At 30.1% G+C, this 16,337-nt stretch overlaps 1 protein-coding gene across 1 annotated transcript in view; it reads left to right on the forward strand.

Annotated features, from left to right (window-relative positions):
* LOC121116729 (uncharacterized) overlaps positions 1-16,337 on the forward strand; it is a 176,445-nt gene that overhangs the window by 45,153 nt on the left and 114,955 nt on the right. The gene's annotated exons all lie outside the window — the stretch shown is intronic.

Here is a 16,337-nt window from a genome sequence, read left to right on the forward strand (position 1 = left end):
CTAATGATGATTGAGTATGACTAAATAAATACAAAAATTTGCGTATATTCATAAAATCATAAATAGTTTTTTAGTTTGACATAAATATTCTATTTGAGACCTCAATTATTTTATTACAACTATGATATTGCTAGGAAATCGACAAGCATGTTCATTTTTGTATGAATTATAAAGGATAAAATTTTTATAATAACCCTGAGGAAAGCAATACTACAATTGAGATAAAAATACAATTTGATCAGTATGTATGCATCAAATGATTTCAATTGGTTGAATTTTTTGCCACTAATACTTTTCAGCTATTTATCGCTGGACTCATTCCCCTTTCTTTAATGGAACTTGTACAACACTTTGTTGGAGTACTATAAAGATTCACCCAAAAGTTATGGTAGAGTAGCTAAGCACTTTTTAATCTTTTTGAAAAGAAAATAAGGAGGATAACTTATGAAAAGAGGATTCGGAGGCCCTGAACTAAATAATAAAATTACTATCCTGCATTCTGAATGGTTCCGAATCCCCTATATGTTTAGATTTAAGCAAGTGCCTTTTATATGGTCAAACCTTTCTCGTTGAGATCGTTCGTGTACTACAATTGGAGTATACTTTGACCTCATTCAGATCCTGAAAAAATGTATTGGGACCAATTTTTTTATTTTATTTAATATCATAGACAGAAATGGAATATTAATTTTGAATATAACCTCCATTGGCCTAAATCCCTCCCCCATTCTCCTACAATCTAACCATTTTACTTTATAAAGAAAAATATTAATCTTGCATAAACGCTCTCAGAAGTGGTCATATTGATTTTACAGTCAGACTATGATTTTAGAACTACTAGATATTTTAAATATAAAGTTTCAGCCTCATAAGTCAACGGTATGGGCACCCATTAAAGAGAGAAAGATACATATACACTCTATTATATATTCACACTCAGGAGTGCAATACTTGTATCTATGGATTAAACCCCAATTTGTAAGATCCTGCAAACCTTTTTTTTTGTTTTTATAACATAAAAATGTACAATAATATATACATATAGCCATATGTATTTTCTGTAAATACAATATGTATGGATATATATTTATCTATTAAGAAAATATTTTCCCAAATTTATATATTAAATAATATTCAAGTACTATAAAAAAATGTATTTGCCGTGTAATACAATACACTTTAAGTGTTATTTTTAGGATCATTTTACTTCCGTTTCTTGAGCTGTACTTAAACAATAATAGATAATAGGTTAGGGAAAATTCATTTCGTATTTTTTTCCTTTATTTCAAAGTTTTATAACCATTCAATTTAAGCCAAGTATGCCCTGTTCTTTTTGATATATTATTGCAACGAGAATCCAACTTCATAATGCCCTTCTGAGGGTACAAAAAACTTGCGCAATATGGTAATTAGTTGAAAAGTTATGTACTAGTTATTTAGATCTTTGAAATTGAATTAAAACAATTTTATAATGATTGTCTTAAGGAATTAAATACATTTTTTTTTGATTAATTATTATTCCGGTAATTTAATCTAAATAGATCAATTGAAAAAATATTTTAATTCTTTAAGACTTTCTTTAAACACTTTTATTGCAAACTGTGGTAGAAAATATCAATATTTCTTATAAGTATATTTTTAATCTTTTGTTCAATAATATAATTTCAAATCTTCTTTTTTGCTTAAAGAAACAGATAAAGCTTTTGGAAGTTTACTTTTGACATCTGGTTTCAACACAATTTATACTCTTTTTTGGAATCAATCTTAAATTTTGGAAGGAATGAAACATAATTTTCATGTGACTTTCTCAAAAATAAAGTGCATTTTAAAAATATTTCTGAAATCAGCAAAAAAGATGAACAAATAATCCAATAGATTCAAATAAAATAGTGTTGCGTCAACTCGGTTCGACTATACTTGAATAGTGCCTACAATTTCAAAATTCAAAAAAATCTATGTCAACATCATATATTATTGATTCGGTTAGATTTTTTAACTTGTCCTCATTATATGGTGTTTGGAGTTGTGTGATGCTGTTCTTAAATGATTTTCGAACCAATCTCAATATTGAATGAGGTGGTTCTAACCTTTGAGGAGATTGATTAGACCATACAGCGCCTTAATAAGAAATTTTATGATCTTACCGTTACTAGAAAATATAAGGCTATGTTTACGTGAAAAAGGAACAAAATTTAAAATAACAAATTTTATATGTAAAGTGTATAAATCCTTCTTTTCTTTTTTTTTTTTTTTTTTTTTGAGCAAATATCTGTTTTATCATTTTTTTATATTCAGAATACGGACTACTTAATTTCTAAAATCAAGCACCTAACATTGCTGACCCTGAATACTCAAAAAGTCTTCAAAAATAAATCTTCCAACATTCGCTAAACCACATCCAGAGATTTTTTTAATAAGGATAGAGTTAGACAAAATCAAGCAAAATATAGTTTGATGTCATAGTTATATTGAGTATTTACCTGCATTCCTGTAAATAAAGAAGGTATCACAAATTAAGGGGCCTAGAAAGCCATATAGTAAATAAAACTAATTTGAACGTTTTCTGGATATGAAATACATCAAAAGTATTCGCCCGGTACTGTTTTGCCTTGCTACGTCTTGCAAAAGCGTCACAAGGCGAAAACGTACAAGACAAAAATGTGCACGGCGAATCCTCTGGGCACGAACATAAATATTTCTTACCAAGGAATGTCATCATCCGTATTGTTCTCTAGGGCAATCAAGCATATTTGAGGCAGAATAGCGTCTTTCAGTCGAATAGTTCATAAAAATGTATACTGTACATACAGTTTTTTTTAAAGATATTTATTTATTTTACAATATATAATATAAAAAATACATCAAAGGAAATGTTGTATTAACATTTAGTTATTTTTAGTTAAAATATAAATAAACATTGTCGTGGTACAAGTTTAGACCTCAATATCTTTGCAACCCTAAGTCTATCTGCTTATTAGATTCCGCTGTATATGGAAAATTACAAAATCCTTGAAAATTATTCCGAATACGGACCCCAAGCCATTATTGTGTGCCTCCATGCCGAGTGCGTGCCCAAGGATGGAAATAAATATATGAATAATTATGGTAAATACCTTAAATTGATGTTAACATTTCCAGTGTTATGTTTTAATTTGAAATTGCTATGGTTTGTATAAATCACGTAATAGGTACAGGATTTATTTCGGAAAAAACAACATTCTTAATACTTTATGTACTATAATATACGTACGCCATCCTTAATTTTCCGGATTTAAAATCGTCACCCTGTAAATAGTGATGAATATAAAAAGATTGGTAATAATAAAATCAAATATAAATAACAACAAGATGGACATATATAAATTTATACGTCAAAATCGAAAATATAAATAGATTTATAAAAAAATCAAGGACATATGGATTCCATTTTAATACACACCCTCCTTTCTCATAAAAAATAGTTTCTTACTACAAATTTTGAACATCACAACTCTAATATGTAAATATAATTTATAATGTGTCAACCTCATGAAAAATAACATGCATTAAAGAAATCAAAGGAAATAAATATTTTTTTATCTTCATTTTTTGAAGCGATTCTTTCTCTCTAAGGATTTACTTTTATGCAAAGAAAATTGAGTTTTCATATGTTTGTATCTAAAATGGATTCGTTGATTATGAAAAATTATTTGCATCTGATTGATGATAGTTGCCACCAGACAGATAAATTATTCATGTATTTATGGCATAAAAAAGAAATGGTAAATAACAAAAATTGTTTTTAGAAGGAAAATTTCCATTTTCGAAAAAAAAAAATTAATATACTTTACATTGAATAATTAATTCCCCTTTCACAAATTTGTTTCTATTTTTATAAACATTGAATTTTAAATAACTTTTCTATCAATATTAAAGAAAATGACACCAAACGAATAGGGTAACAAAAAACCTTCAAAAATTGCCCCTGAAAAAAGACAATATTCTTTTTTAAATAAGAAAGTGTAGGACACAAATGTCTTCAATGCTATCTGCAAAGTGTATAACTCTCTATTTTTTTTTTGTGTGTCTAGAAACAGTAAGATAAACCATTGGGACTTGTACGTATACATATATAAGCATATAAATTATGCTCAACTTATAAAAAATAGGTATAAGTTGAACTCCTGATAAGAGTTTGATTAATTGAAAATGAGTTGCACTTGCACTTAATCAATTAGTTTTTCAATATTTTTAAATTAAGTTAATCAATAATAATTATTCTTCATTCAAAAAAATCATTTATCTTCATTGTACACATACAACCTTCATCATTTATAGATAACGCTTCACTCATGCAAGTCATGGATTACTTCACATCTGTTTACACTATTCATTTTTAAAATTACAGAACCTTTCTTTTCAAACCATTACTGTTTTGAGTCCATGAATTATTGACTCATTCTATCGTTTAGGGGTGAAATATGAATTCTTTTTTTATTTATTTTAGAAGTAACATAGCAGTATTTTAAAAATGAATACAAAAACAATATCGCACATGCGTGAACATAAAAACAGGTAACATCTTTTTTGAAGGCGTGTTTTTTTCTTTCCTTTAGATAGATCCTCACTCATTTTTTTCCTTTTCTCCAATATAACATTCAGTATGCACTATGTATATACTACATATATGACGTAGAATCGACGAACGTTGACGTCACAAAGTCGGAGTCTATTTCATTTATGCAATACAATAGTAACAAGGAATTTTTGAATGTAAATTAATCTATCAATATCTTCTCGAATACAAGCAAAAAATGATGAACTACGATGGAATTGACGATATAATATCTACGTCATGGATACTCCATGAAAAAAACTTCCTTCGATGATATTTAATAAGAAGTACTTCCCCATACTTAACAATAACGGAGATTTTGGATTAAAGTTAGATCTGAAAGAAATATAAGGAAATTCTATATAAAAAATTAGATCTTTCCATGAGCAAATTGAATCATATTTTATTATTGATTTTTGGAGCACACTTTCAAGTTTCACACCCAAAAGATGAAATTACCTAACAAAATCTTTGGTATTTCCACAACTCCATAATTAACTACTTAAATCACAATGGACAATAGTATAAGTCCCTATCTGTGCGTTCATAATCCATCACTCTTTTACAAAAATTAATTTTTCTATGGTTATTTAATTGAATAACTATTTATTTTTAAGGTCAATTAACGAGGTTGCATGTCTAGTGTTCATTCAGATGTTGTTAATTAATATATGTGTAAGCTCACACTTAAGTTGCAAGGGGGATATTTATCTTGTCTATAAGTTTATAAAAACTCTCATAAAAATAGGTAATTAGAGTAAAATAACTAGAGTTCTTTGAAATTTGATTTGCAGCTTTCTGTTAATTTTCGTTATTCAAATCCTAACTCGAAAACTTAGAAAATAAAAACATGTATTCAGGTAGCAACTACAAAAAGCTGGGCAATATTCAATAAGAATATTATTTTCATCTATACATATATATGGTATATAAAAACAAAAAAAAACCTATAAGAACGTCATTCCATTAAAAATAAACTAAATTATTGATCAAAAAAGGCATTTTTAATTATATGTTTCCAAAAATGAAAGGTCCATATCTTAGTTTAAAAAATAAAGTCATTTAATATACGAGTCCCCCCCTTAAAAAATCCTAGTAATCATCCCTTTCAATAAGAACTCTGAACATTTTTCAACATTTAATTCATATTAGGGAGTTTGGATTTGCTCAAATGTCTTAGACTTTTCTTTTGGGCTCGTCAAAGGAGACAGGAGGGTGGATATCGGAAGAAATCTTTTGAGCCAAATTAAAAGATTTACTTTGGTTTGTAAAAAGGATGGACGAATAAAGCTCAGAAATCTATAAAAGAGATTTCTTGTGTTTTACCTGCTGTAAATCAATCATTTTAACAAAGAACTTTGTTTTTTAATGGACACAACAAATTTACAAAGGTTTTTAATTTGCCAGTAGCCCACACGTAGTTACCTTTATTGTATCATGCAACCTGGCTTCCAAAAAGAAACAGAAAAAAGGCCCCAAATATGTACAGGGTGTGGTTTTACAATTAATTTTTTTTTAAACCGATTTTTTTTTTTGGAAACCCTTAGTCTTACAGCTTTAAAACCCAGTTTATCAAATTCAAAAGACAATTTTGTATAAATTCTGTTTACAGAGCATTGAAAATGTCCTCCGGGTACGACCGTCCTGTCGTGCGGTGATCATTGACGCCCTCCGTGCAGGCTGTGTGCCCAAACAGATCATCGACTTTCTCAAGTTGTCCATTGCAACGGTGTAAGGAGTCCGGAGGGTTGTGAACAACAGCAAGGAAGAAAGCAGATCAATCTGCGTACAAAATTAGATTTTGGACAATTTGTAGATGTTCTGGTATATGGAAATATGGCCCCTAGCTCCCTGGACTGGAATTATTTGGACTATTTCGTGTGGGGCGCCTTGGAGAGGGAATCCAACAAGCGTGCTCACAACAATTTGGCTTCTCAGAGAGTATCCATAGTTGAGGCTGTGAACAATATGAATAAAGATCACTTGATCATGGCGAGTAGCAATTTCAACACCAGGTTGGATGCCGTGGTTGAGGCTGAGGATTTTTGGATTGAATGATAAGATTCATGGAGGGTTGTTACGTTTGTATATAAATGGATTTAAAATATCTTTACTAATTTAAGAAATAAGAAGATTTAGTTTTTGGTCTCGAAAATGCTTAATTGTAAAACTACACCCTGTATATGCAATATGTATATATAAACATTGTATCAAATCAATTTTTGAAAAAAAGTATTTTTTTTCTTCAGATTGTTATATAAAGCAAATATAACCATGATAATTTTTATGGCCTTGCATTTAATATTTCTTTGTCTTTTTGATAAAAAAGAAACATATTTTTAAACCTGAACTCTTGAACTTTAATTATTATATGGATAAAGACTTTAAAAGTTTTCACTTCGTTCTTTGAGTGATGAAACTCTAAATATCTGTAGTATAGACAAAAAAAAAAATCATTGTCCCCAATTATGATTAACAAGTGTAAAATACAAGCTCAATATATTATTGTTTTAAACATTTCTAAGATGTCAATATCCACATTTCATCAAACATTCGTGTCCTAAAAGTACATCATATTTTAACTTTATTTTGAGGCTGTGATTTTGAGTTTTTATTTTTATAGATAAAACAACAGTTTTCCTCATTTTTATGCTACTGCAAAGTTTCCTCTTAAAGTTACATAATTTAGGGGATATCATGCACAAAAAAGATTATAAAGAATGACTTTATTGACAAGATGTATTTTTATTACTTCCATAAATATCTCAATCAACTACTCCCTGATAATTTCCAGCAATGGAATTGACGATGAATTATAAAAAAGATCTCGTTGGTTTATTTCGTTGTAACCATAAATTTTGCTACTAATATATTCTATTCTAAGCTACTTAATCATATAATTAAAACTACTCTATCCGCTTAAATCAATTTTTCAGTCCTTACTTTTAAGTAATCGAATATTCGATTCGATATTCCACTTGTAACATTCATAGTGGATGATCATTTTTTTTTTATAAATATGACATTTTTAAAAATTCTTTGTAAACAAGACGTCAAAATTTTTCTCTCGCTAGAGGGTTGAGTTTCCTGCTATAAATCTTAATTTTTTCATCTTCATATAACCATAGACAATATATGCGTTGGTTATAGACTTTGTATTCAAATATCTGGGAAATTTAAGGCATGTAAGAATTTTGGCTATAGTCAAATATCTTTATCTCATATAAGAAAACTAATATTGTTCCCTATATGATCCTTCAAATAAAGACTATTAATTTAAAATTCCTTTATTATGATGATCAATTTTGACTAATTTATGTGTAATTTGAGCTGAAAGGGATTGAATAATAATTTGTTAAATAAATTGGGGATAATTCTTCAGAGCATACAAATATAGCTTTATTTTTTAGGCATTTACCATGCAAAAAGTAAAAAAAAAAAAGTTTGAGAAGTAAGATAATTTTAGAAATATATAAATCGAACACATTTACTCTTGATTCCTTTATTTATCTTCCATATTAATTAAAATTGACATTGATTAAATGCTTGAATTAATTTAACTTTTTTGTAAGAAAGGGAAAGGAAAAAATTTCAAATATTTTTTAATCAATTTATTAAGGAAAAACAGTACGATTTTTATTAATTAATTTGAGAAGGGGTTTTTTTCCTCTCTTCATGTATGGAAAAGTATTGAAAGTGAAAGTAATAGATACTATTTAACTCTTATTTAGCTGAAATTGTTATGAATGGATTAAAATTTCAATACTTCCTATAATTAGTTACTGTTTTTTATTTTCATGGTTCTTAAGTATAATTCTTTCAATGGTTATATCTCCTAAAATTAAGAAAATCGTTTACTTTATTTTCAAAGAAGATTACTTTATTGTTTATTGTAAAGTCCAGTGGGTATTCTTTTAGAAGATTATATGAGCTTCATGTATTATATTTTAAACCAAAACACTTTATTTTCCATGATGCAAATACACGTTTGTTTCTCTGTAAAGACATTTATGGATTAATTTATATAAAGGATTTGTACATATATTTAAACCCAAAAAAGAAACAGAATAAATTCACATCTTAATTTATATTTTAATGTGTCTTGTTTGGGGACACACCATTACTGCAAAGAAAGGTTGAATGAAGGCATTATACACCATTCAAAGGAAGACGCTCTTGAGCATGACTCCCTCCATTCGATCAACGCCGACTGCAGGAATAGAGACCGTTTCAGTTGTCACTCCCTAAACTCTGCATACAAGCATAAGCAACTGATTCAAGATGGAGATCAAGGCATATCCTACGGGACACGTAGGATAGCATTAGTAATATTCCATGGCGTCGTAAGCATCGTTCCTCCTCTGATAAATAATTGTTCAAACTAAATTGAATCAAAGACTATCTGATCTGGGTCTAGAACTGTCATATTGACAACCTTGGTACAGTCATCTACACGGACTTTGGATTGCGGCATCGGTATTTCAAGAAGAAGTATTCGCCATCACACAATCAGTGCAAGTATCAATCTTCTCAAGTAAGAAAAACCATTAAGAAATGTCCTAATTCAATCTGATTCTCAATCGGCAATGGCTACTATTCTCAATCTCTGTATTACAAGGGATAAAGCCAAAAAGTGCAAAAAAAAAATATTGAAAAGAGGAATCAATTAGAAAGCTATACAACTTGACTAGTTTTAAGGCCATAATGATATGAAACGAAATGAATTTGAAGATTACTTAAAAGAAATAGGCACTAAGAGCTTCCAAATCATAAGTTGGTTGGAGTGCCTAAAAGCTTCATAAAGTAGGTCTTCGTCGAAGTAACGTACAAGTAATACAAATTAGACCAAAGTATGAAACATACATACATACATCATACTGAAGAAGTCAAAGCCAAAGAGTGCTATACTTGGACATGAGAAAAACAAACTTCTAGTACAAGCATATACAGATCACGGGCCATTTCTTGCCCGCCTGAGTAAATGAAAAAATATAAATGCAACATACAATGCCTGTATGGAAGAATCCCATAGCGCCGACCATCTTATAAACAGATGTCCTGCACTCTAGTAAGAAGAACATCAAGAAAAAAAATGAACAATTTTATGGTTTGAAAATTTATATAATATTATTTAATAAATATGGATTCAGAATTTTAATTTCAATAGAGGTTGAACATAGAATGTCATCTCATGGGTTATTTAGAATCAAGTTGTTCACACCTCACACTTTATAATAAAAATAATTTTGAATCTTTCACTAATTATACATTAACCCTCTCCTTTATCTCCATTTTTCAAATTACGGTTCATGAAATGGTCAAAAAATTAAGAGAATTGTTAATAATAATTAAAGAACGTATATTTCAATGTCTAACTAGTAATCAGAATATGCTGTAGTATACCAAATTCACAAGACTCACAAGAGAAGGGAAAACATATAAAAACAGTCCCCTCTCCCATGTTATAGGGATTATACCCTCAAACGAGACTAGAAATGAAGATGGTGAATGTGCCATTGTAATTGAGGACAACGTTGAGGGATTATCTCAAATGACTATAAATGAAGATGGGATTATTGTCAGGAAGACCCTCAAAGGAAAAAAGACTATAAATGGAGATGGTGAATGATGAATTAGAGAATGGAAGTGGATGGACGATGTCCAGAACAAAAAAAGGGTGATGTCCGTTTTTTTCCAAAAAAGATAAACCAATCAGTTAGGTTAATAAGGCACTCATCACCTAAGTGACCTGGTGGAACATCAAGGGGGAAGAAAAGTAAACGTGTTGGTACTAAGTATCAGTAATATACAGGATACGTGTTTTTGCTTGTTTCGAGAAGATAACGGGAATAGGTAATTGATTTGTGGTCTCTTGAATGACAATTATCGCGAAAAAAAATCAAAAGTAAGGAAAAGATCGATAAAACAATTTAGAAAAGGATTATACATAAACACAGTTCAAGATATGAGACGAGTGAATTTGACACTAATGAAGTGGTTAAGTACTACCAAGAATGGTACAGATGCCGAGACTGTGTGTTGGCTATTAAGTACCAGAAATGTGTTTTGAATAATGACAGGAATTAAATCCAGAATCTGTTAATAGCTCAGAAACTAATGAAGAAACATCACAAAAAAATTGGAAACAGATAGTGTATATATGATGATTAAAAATTATAATCTTCCATAAAGGGTCCCAGACTTGGTTCTAATTATCCGATCCATACTCATTTCACAATTTTGAAGCTTTCAAATTAGCAAAACAACACATTAGGAATGATTGTGTTCCTTGTTCTTGACAACAGACTAAAGCTAAAAACAAACAAAACATCATTTTATTAGTCACCTTACATCTTGTATGAGCAGAAAAATGCACTCATATTGGATTTGGATGAGGTCTATGTTTGTTTCAATAGTAGTGCATATGAGCCTAGTTAGCTTTCATCATACTTAGCCCAAAAATAATCAGAACCTTTATTTAATTATTTGTATAAATATGTTTATTTTTATCATATATTGTGTACAAGTTGCGATTTGTATAAGTTCCTCAAGTTACAACCAAAAGAATAAGATGAATATGTTTACAAGAAGGATTTACAGTACTTTGCATGAGAATAATGCAATAATGGAATATTCCATGGAGTTTTGATATATTCATCCTGTAATTTTTAGCTATTTTTGTACAAATTACTAAAATATAATTACCCTGTGGCTCATTATGAAATGCCCACAGTCTTATAACTCATAAAATGCACTAAACAAAAAATTTAATAGATCAAAATGAAATGACGCTATCAATTATTAGTTGATTACTAGAATGATCAATGTGTTAATTAAATGATGCATTTTTAGACAAAGAAACTGCTACTTGTACAATGCGCTTATACAAGTTGCAGCTCGTACAGACATCCCAAATTTGACGAAACATTAGACCAATATATAATACATTTTTTGAGGGGCTTAAGTCCTCCCAAAAAGAGGCTAGAGACCCCACTGGTGGTGCACGACCCTGTTTATGATGATTGAATAATTTTCACAGAAGGTGGTGGGAAAATATGATACACACAAGATAGTAGGATATTTCAGTTTTTGGGGTAGATAAATACCGGGCGCGGCGAAAAAATCTCAACACTTTGAATTAAGAAGTTTATCAAGGTGTATTTCAGCAACCAGTTGTAATAGAGTATGTCAATCAATAAAAATAACTAATATGATATCTTAGCTACCTAATCATCGATGTGTCGTCCTTGGCCAGAATGAAGACTTCCAGGCGTCCACGGAAGGCTTTGTAACCATTGTAGATATAGTCCGTAGACTTGGCATACCAGTGCTGGTTGACAGTGACCGTGAGGTTGTTGATATTTGGGCGACAGATGGTGCAGGCCTTGGACTCAACATGCACCCAAAAAGTAAAGTCCAATGGGTTGGCACCTGGAAAATCGGGGCCAACATTGTCTTTAACCAGAAAGGTAAGTTGTCATCCAACCACTTGTGGGCTTTTTTAGACGTATGTGCAGGTGCATCATCCTGCTGGAACGCCACGTTCATGTCCAGGGAGTTGGTCCAGTTCCCCAAATGCTTTGCAATCTCCGTTGGTTTCTTGCCAGCGACCAACAAAGTGCGTTGGTCACGTTCAAATGGCATTTTCTCAGCTTCTAAGAAACTTAGTAAGATGTAGATGTTTGTATATTTTTATTATTTCACCGGAACAATTTGGTCACATTGACAAAAACTTGATTTATCTAGCAAAATCGAAGTTTAACGATTTTTTCGCCGTACCTGGTACCTGAGGAATGTAATGGATTTTCAACCTCACAACAAGTTGGCTCATAAAAAGTTGTTATATGTACCTATGGCGTCAAATTAGAATTGAAGATAAAGAATGAGGCGTATTTTTCTCCTATATATAATGCAAAAAAATAGACACGTGATATTAAGACCTCCAAAAACTTCATACATGGTATATTTAAGTCGATCTGTAATGTCTCCTTTCAAACTTTTTTTAGGGTAAATAGAAATATTTTACTTAGGCAAAGTTAAGTTTTTAAAATAATTAGATTAAGTAGAAAAGTACAATGGAAAGGACGATATATTTTAATTATTAAGGAGAGTAATTTTAGAAAGTAATTGAGACAGAGAGAGCAAAATAAGGTTTTCTTCTAACCTATAATGAAAGAACGTTAATTATTTTTACATTTTAGAGTGTAATCTTACATAGACTAATAACAGTTAGATTTAATCCATATAATAATTTTTTTTTTATTGTAAATATATTTTCTACATCCTTCCTGCGTTTCACTTCTTGCTTCTCAGCCAATTTGATCAAGGAATAAAAACACAATAAAGCTAAACATAAATTGAATTATGTGTATTGCAATCAACGTACATATATAGTAGGTAGACTCTTAATTTATTCATAGGCAGGTTAATGTAAAAAGGTTTGTCCAGTTATTATTAATATGCAAATTCTTTAATACATATTGTATATATTTGTATACAAATATCTTAAACACAAAGGAAAAAGACTGGCAATTAAGTGGTGATTTCTTAAACTATCTGTTCAACTCAATATTTGACTTAATACTAGTCTTGTTGGGTATATTGGTACTATGGTAATAATGGGGTACTGATACGGTACTATACTAAAATAGTATTGGTAGGGCTGTGAAAAATATTAGCTGTCGGTGTGCAAAAATATAAAAAACCACAAATTCCATAGTAATCTGAACAAATGAAATAATTTTGGAAAAAAAGCAGCTTAGCTGATACATCGTTTTATTAGATTGGCTATGAGATGAAGGAAATAGATACGAATCCCACTCCGTTTCTAGCAAAGACATTTGCATGATTTACTTTGATGTCGATCCTCAATTCTACTCCTAGTCCATCATGGACTTACACTTTGAACTCCTCAAGAAATCCTTAGAATTACTCACCGTGAACAAAGAGATTTACAGCTTTTGACTTAAATTTTCTGTACATTGTTGTGGGGATTCAATATCAATATTTTACTGATACGACTTTTATGTTCGATAATTCGATCAAATAGTTTGAGTACCTATTGTCACAAGTGTAAAATAAATGTCCAAATTACAACAATTTTAAGTTTCAGTAAATGTTATTTGAACTTTAGAATTTATGTAGAGATGTGAACAAGAGATATTTCCAGTTTTTCGAAAGGTTTTCCACCCCCAATTTCGGAATGAATTATGGTCATGTTCTTAAAAATTACTGTTAGTATCGTTATATCTAAAAAGGACAATTTACCAAAGGGATATTTCATCGAAAAACACTTTGCCGAATTCCCATTTTGCCGAAAGACAATTTGGGACTTTTGTAAGAAAAATGAAGTTTTATTTATCGATATATGCTATTTATAAATTAATTTAATTTAAAATGAATTCAAATTGTAATTCGACAAAAATGTCTTTTGCCAATAGTACGCTCTTCTTAAAGCGTGAGATTACTATTGGCACTATTTTATGATGGGATAAGAGAGTTGAAATATTAATGGAACAATAGACAAGTACCTCAATTAGATTCACCCTTCATGCAAATGTTCAAAAAATTAGAAAAACTCTAACTTTTATCTCCCAAAATCCGTTCTTTAACAATTATAATTATTAACTGATCAGAATTCAAAGGCTTTATTTTTTCTGTTGATATGGTTGTTGCCTTTTGCTTAGAGATTCTTTAGGTATATAAACTTTTTTTAAATGAGTATATGTACACTCAAAGCTTAATATCGTTAGCGTTGATTTCTCAACTAATGCCGATGCCAAAAAAACAACTTTAATGCATTACATCAAACAAGGATTGAAAATACAAAAGTCTTGAACGTACATACTTTTATGTCTGAGGAAGAAGCCTATGCAAGTAAATATAAAATACAATTTATCAATTTAATAGTACATTAGTTGAATGTATACATCAATTAATTTACTTTTATCATACAAGGATAAATAAGGATATATAGTGGGGACATTGCAATATAGAAAGACTCAAACAGGGCTGATCAGTATTATGTTGGTTTTTGTCCATTTAGTCGAAAAATACTCCGTAGCTATATGGAACATCCAGACTTTTTTGACCAACTGAAGGCTATAAATTAAAATATTTAAATGAATTAAAAGAACGTTTTTATTAAATATTTTTCGGAGAACATAAAATAAATCAGATAATAATCCTTCTTTCCCTTAAGGTATTTATTCCACCAAAAAATTTCCATTGAATTAGTAGCTCACAGACACCTAAAGTGGGGGTTATTGCTTGTTCCTTTTTTCAAAATTAAAATAAAGATGAAAAGATGCGTGATTACTGATGATTTTCCCCCCCAAATATTTGTGTCCATATGTATGAAACTTTTCCCCAACTTTTGAGTTGTTTCTGGATTTCTGCTAACCTAAACGGAGTTTTAAATTTTTTCCAGCGGAGGGCAGTTTGTATCTATTTGCATACTGAATATATTGAATAAAATTGGCCCTTGATGTTAAAATTGTGGAAGTGCATAGGCAGAGTTTTTATTTTTTTACTCTAGTAGCAGCAGTACTCGGCAATACCTACATTTTGTTGGAGTCAACCAACATATCAAACGTAGTTTCTCAATACTTAGATGTTCTCTCCTCAAGAATAAATTAATATTTATGACAGCTTAAGATTTATTTAATACGAGCAAAGGGAGTACTTTAGCTGATTCATAAACCTCATCTAATGAGACATTCCATTTTTTTCTTCTTCACTATACACCTAAAATAATTTATTCATTTTTATGAAGGTCTTTTATACAACTCTATACGTATACTATTTTTTTTTTATATGACGCCACGCTCGATTGTATTGTTATTTCTTAGATCAATTATTTTAACACAAAAATGACTCACGGATAGAATAGATTCGAACAAACTTTGTTTAATTAATATGGATATGTATAAGACATCAGGGAACGCTATATGCAGTGAGGCCTGCATACACGCTCGATGCTACATGTAATACGCCTGCGAGATTTCATTAGTATGAGTACATTATTGTTTCTTGGTTTACAAATGACTTTATGCAGACATACATTCATACTCACAGAAAGAAAGACAGATAAAGTTTGCTTGATTAAATAAGATATTTATATCTATCCAAGTATAGACGTAAGGTTTTAGTTACATCATATTATTCAAATAAAATTTGACAAGTTGCACTTTGAGTTTTTTTATGCCCTCACAATTTTGACTGTCAAAAATGAAAAGACAAATTTGATGAAATATTTTGTTACTAGCACCGCGTTACTTCACTTACACAAAAATATACACTATATGTGGTTTCAGCTGTCGATATTTCTGCTTCAAATAAGTGTTATGAATGTTGTTTGCTTGAATTAGCATATGCAACCGTAAACAATTTCTAATAATGATTGAGTTACAACTTTTGCGTAGTTGCGAAGAATGGGCTTACTAGAAACTCATTTAAGGTATTTTTTTCGGTTCCTTCCGTGAGTAAAGGTTGGGAGGTATAATAAAGGTAACGACGTGCTCGCCTTTTTTAAAAATTAATTTTTATTTATTTAAATCTGTACATTTTAACAGGATATTTTTGAGGCATAATGAGGTTGATTGTACAAATGTAAGTACAAAAAAATAAAACATTCTTGGTCACAGCTTCTTAAAAAAATCAATATCCTGCTGAACATATTACAAAAGCATGAGAAAAGATCTGGTTTAAGACTCAACAAGCAAAATACCTCAATTTTTCCTCT

This window comes from Lepeophtheirus salmonis, chromosome 4 (assembly GCF_016086655.4).
Source record: "Lepeophtheirus salmonis chromosome 4, UVic_Lsal_1.4, whole genome shotgun sequence".
Taxonomy (NCBI): domain Eukaryota; kingdom Metazoa; phylum Arthropoda; class Copepoda; order Siphonostomatoida; family Caligidae; genus Lepeophtheirus; species Lepeophtheirus salmonis.